The 5,461-nt window shown below is 37.4% G+C and overlaps 1 pseudogene; it reads right to left on the bottom strand.

The window, feature by feature from the left end:
* Window positions 1-4,385: 4,385 nt before the first annotated feature.
* Window positions 4,386-5,215, bottom strand: LOC102866725 (annotated as a pseudogene).
* Window positions 5,216-5,461: the final 246 nt, after the last annotated feature.

The raw sequence follows: 5,461 nt of genomic DNA, 5'->3' as shown, positions 1-5,461 counted from the left end.
TTGGGAGGGTGGAGGGACAGCGCAGGAGGGGAAGACCCTCTATGAGATGGATTGATTCGGTGACTGGGGTAATCGGGATGGGTGTGTCAGAGGTGGTGCGGTTGGCGAAGGATAGAGCAGGGTTTAGGGCTGTTGTGCATAGGGTCGCTATGAGTTGGAAACGACTCGACAGCACATAACAACAAAAAACAATTCTTACTAGTCTTCTTAATATTTTTTTGGGTTTTTTTTCTATAATTATATTTTATTAATTTTCATAAATATTTACAGAGATTTTGGGCTTCCACTCATTCATTGTTGCACTATTCTCTCTACCCTCCTCCCAGTTTGTTCTTGTCCAAATGCCACAGTGCTTGTCAAAGCCAGTTCTGATTAATCTTCTTTGTCAGTGTGTCCTTTGCCATTCCCTATCACTCCTCCCTGAGAGAGACTTCACCCTGAGTCATAAGGAAAAGGGGACGGCGTATTCTCTTAGCTACTTCCTGCTGAAAAGGGACGCTGTGGGTTTCAGGGTGAAGATCTTCTCTCACTACTCTAAAGGGCCCCTTTGGCAGTAGGAAACACATAGACTATTATAGAGATTGATTTTGGAATTCAGATGCATTCTTATTGATTGTGCTTGGCTGTACATGTACATATCCTTGAAGATGTATCATGGGGGTGTTGCAACCTAGAAGACACAAATTTGACTAACAAGTTATAAGTACATGAGTCCAAAAATTATGGAAAAGTAAAAGAAAAGATTCTTTCATTGTTTTACAAACCCTCCCCCAGGTCCCCTCCACCATGCAGCCCTCGCTCTAGTCTCCTGTGATGACAGAAATACCCAGTTACATCTCTCTTTTAGACGGTTCTCTCCCTCCTCTGTTTCAGTGCAGTATACATTATTGAACCCATCTTACTCAGTGTCTCCCCAACCCCAAGGACAGTCCCATTCTACAACAGTGGCATCATGTAATATTTGTCCTTTTGTGACTGGGACATTTCACTCAGCATAATGTTCTCCAGAGTCAACCATTTTGAATAATATTGCATGAGTTCCTTGTTTTTTAATGCAGCATAGTATTCCATTGTGCGAATATACCACAGCTTCTCTAGCCATTCGTTTGTTGATGGGCACTTAGGTTGTTTCCAACTCCTTGCTATTGTGAACAAAGCTGCAATAAACATGGATGTGCATATATCTGCTTGGATGTCAGCTATGGTCTCTTCAGGGTATATTCCCAGTAGTGGAATTGCTGGGTCAAATGGTATCTCTATTTGCAACTTTTTGAGAAAGCGCCATACTGCTTTCCACAGGGGTTGCACCATTTTACACTCCCACCAACAGTGAATCAGGGTTCCAGTTTCTCCACAACCTCGCCAGCATTTGTTGCTTGCTGTTCTGTTAAATTTTGCTATTTTGACTGGGGTGAGATGATATCTCATAGTTGTTTTATTTTTGGGTTTTTTTTATTCGTTGATTATTGCATATTTGCCTACCTTCCCAGTACTTCCTTTTTCCTGAGTCTACTTTACAATGTACCTCTTATTCCAGATTTTTGTCATACATATAATGCTTAATCGTATATTCCTTTCAGACAATCCTTCCCTTCATTTGTTCCAATGCAGTGTTATTTGTTCACTCTTCCTACTCTCTCTCAAATCCCTGTGCTAGTCCTGTTTTATGATAGTGATGTTATGCACTATCTGTCCTTTTGTGACTGACATATTTTTCTCAGCATAATGTCCCTCATGCTCATTCATGTTCTGTAGAGAATTACAAGGTAATTGTATTTTAGTGCTGCATAATATTCCACCATGTGAATGTACCAAAGTTTTCTATCCATGTGGATGTGCACGTGAGTTGCTTCCATCTCTTTGCTATTGTGAATAATGCAACAATAAATATGGGTGTGTATATAGCTGCTGGACTTGTGGCTCTTGTTTCTTTAGGGTGTTTTCCTTGTAGTAGAATTCCTGGGTCAAATGGTATTTTTATTTCCATCTTTTTTAAGAAAGCACCCGATCACCTTCCATAGTGGTTGTACCATCTTATGTTTTCACTAGTGATGAATAAAACTTCTAATTTCTCCACAACCTCACTAGCATTTCTTGTTTGCTGCCCTGTTGAACTTTGCTATTGTTACTGTGGTGATATGATATCTCATTGTTGTTTTGATTTGCATCTCTCTAATAGATAGGATTTTGAACATTTCTTTATGTGTTTGTTTGCCATTTGAATGTCTTCTTTGGTGAAGTGTCTTTTCATAACCTGTGCCCATTTTGCTATTGGGTTATTTACCTTTTTCTTGTTGAAGTTCTAGAGTATTCTATACATTTTAAGTACCATTCCCTTATCACATATGTCATTGACAAATATTTTTCCCCCAGACTTGAGTTTCCTTTTTATCCTGCTGAAGAAGTTTTTGCTATGGTTTTTTAAAAAAAAGTCTTTTTCTTATAAAGTGATTTGCATGCAAAAGTAATATGTGTTGTGTTTCGTTTATATATATATTGTTTCATGTATTCCTCTATTCACATTGATTTATATTATCAGTCCCATACAGTGCTTCATATAATTAGCCCATGCCTACCATTAGCCCCCCTTTTCAGGTCCCCACTGGATCCTTCCTAATTCCTTCACCTTCTCCTCCACTCACCAAACTCAGCAACTTCATAATTTCCCCGAAGTCCCCTCTCATATCCCCTCCCCTCTTTGGAATTTTGGATATAACTTACTAGTAATCCTTCTATCTTTACAATCATGGTCCTATGAAGTATTTATTCTTATGACGCTGAGTTAGTTAATGCAGCATAATGCTCTCCAAACCCTCCCATATTATATAGTATTTGTCTTTCTTTTTTTTTATTTTAAGAATGACTCATTTATTCAGAAGGACCTGCATGTTCAGAGTATTTTAAAGGTATATTTTGTTTTTAAAAACTTACAATATTGAAACAATTCTAGATGTATGGAGTATCTTATATATTACCTAACAGTTTCTCCCCATGGTTAAGCTTATATTTCTCCCCTCCCTTTTTTATTATTGATTTTAATGAAAAATTACAGGCTTTGGATTTACATTCATTCATTGTTGCACTTTTCTCCCTGCCCACCCCTACCCCCAATACACTCTTCTCTTTGAAAAGTAAAAGAAAAATTACTTCATTGTTTTCAATCCCTCCCTCCAGGTCCATTCACTATGCAGCATTCGTTCTGGACCCCTGTCATGACAATAATACCTAATCACATATCCCCCCTTTTAAAAAAAATCTTTGTACATTTATTTTGTTTTTTTTAAGAAAAGACAACCCATACATTGCTATGTACAAATATAAAATCGGAATGCAAAGGAAGTAGTTTTGTAAGTTTTCTTAACTAAGACAGACCTTCTGTCAAATTTAAATATTTATGACTAGTATGACATACTGAGAAAGAGAAACACAGTCCTCTCTCCACATTGGATAATATAAATAAAAGACACAATAAGAATGATAATAAACTACATTTAAATACTTAAGAGTGTAGGTGATATAGCTTTCTCTGATTTCTAACAAAGATTATATATTTGATATATAAACGTCTTTAAATGAAGGACAGCTCAATACTACTACATTTATTTATTCCATAATGACAATTTACCAAAGTATAATCTGACATATATTTTTAATCAGATGAATTATCTGATTTGAACTAGAATTACCAACAAAACAGTGATGAAAAATTTAAAATTAGTCCCAAGCAAAATGATATTTAAGTCCCAAGCAAAATGATATTTAAAAGTTACAAGGTCTTTGGAAAAGAAATCTTTGGGCAGGAAATTTTGGCTACACATCAATTTTTATTTGTTAAAGTAACTACTACACAAATGGTAGTATTATTCTTGTATGAAAGGACAAAATAAAACATAATCCTAAAATTAACCCCACAAATGCAAATCAGTCAAACTCGGGGAAACAAAGTTGAAGTCAGTGATACTATTTGTACAATAATTTGACAAGTGAAGTTGTTGCATCTACTACTCTGTGCTGAAGTAATGACCACTTTTCAGCACTTCAGAGACAACTGATGCACAATACTTTTTAAAAAATGGTTAATATCCGAGAAATCCAATAGAATATATTCATTGATGAAATTACATAAAAGCTGAAAGGTGGCCAAGAGTTGGTAGTACCTAAGGACAGTAAGAATGAGTCTTAAGGTTCAATGATGTGCCAACACTATAAAAAAAAAAGGTAGACTTTTCAGCTACTGTACAGGAAACAGTGAAGAAAAATACTGTATCACATTCCAGCACAAAGCTACTGTATTTGTACAAATGAATCACTTATGAGTTAGTGTTGTTGTTGTTTTTTAATATACTTGAGCTGTATTTTCAGCTTCCAAGATAAACAAAAGCAGTCTATGTATTTAGATGAATTCTCTTTGACTTCAATGGATACCATCTCCTCTGAGGACAGTCTTTAGGTTTTTTTCTATTTAGTACCAAGTAAGTGGTTTTCCTAGCAGCAGTCTGTTGTGGTGTAGTTTCTAAGTGTGTTCTAAAACTATCAGATTTAATGTCTGTCTTCCTAATATGACTCAAAAAGACTTCTTGGTATAACCTTTGGAGTTGAATAACAGGCTGCATCCTTAAAACATGAGAAAATCCATCTGCTTGTTCAATCAGTGCAGGTAAAGACTTCATGGCATCACTGATCTTCTTAGCTATAGTTTTCCCTCTGTATTTCAAATATTCCATTCGAGAGGCTGGATTAGGGTCATATTTGAGGTCCAAAGGATGTACAATTGGGTGGTACTACTTCAGAATTTCTTGCTTGGCTTTTAGGGTTTTGATGACACATCCAAGGACCTTACGTTTTGTGGCTGTATCTACTATGATTTCATCAAAGTGATCTTCAAGTTCTTTGATGTCAGACTCTGTAATATAATTCTCTGAAGCTTCGTGCATGCTTCTCCATTAATGCTGACATTCTCTTGCACAGCTGATTAAAAAATCCACTGTGCATCCCGCAGCGCGGGTGCCCGAATCTCCTCTGGCAGCGAATCCCTGAGCTTCTGGACCAAGCAGGCGCACAGCGCTAGCATTTCCGACACAGCTCGTTTTAAGGTGCAGAGCACGCGGAAGTCCTCTCGGGGAGGGTCGGTGACTGAGGCCTGGTCCTTTGCCTGGACCACTAACTCTTCGTCCGCTGTAGCAGCCAAAACTGGCAGTTCGGACTTTCTCGCCATTTTCCCAGTTTGAACTGTAGGCGGGGGAACTGACACATATACCTTTTAAACAGTTTTCTCCCTCATCTATTTCAATGCAGTATACATTATTTATCCTATCTTTCTCAGTCTCCCCCCAACCCTGATGTCAGTCCTGTTTTACAACAGTGGCACTATGCAGTATTTGTCCCTGTGTGACTGAGATATTTCACTCAGCATAATGTCCTCCAGGGTCACCCATTTTGAATAATATTGCATGAGTTCCTT

This window comes from Elephantulus edwardii, unplaced genomic scaffold, assembly GCF_000299155.1.
Source record: "Elephantulus edwardii isolate Elephantulus edwardi_28Jun2011 unplaced genomic scaffold, EleEdw1.0 scaffold00343, whole genome shotgun sequence".
NCBI classification, from domain to species: Eukaryota; Metazoa; Chordata; class Mammalia; order Macroscelidea; family Macroscelididae; genus Elephantulus; species Elephantulus edwardii.
The sequence above is the reverse complement of the archived record's forward strand: the minus strand, read 5'-3'. Positions and strand labels throughout refer to the sequence as shown.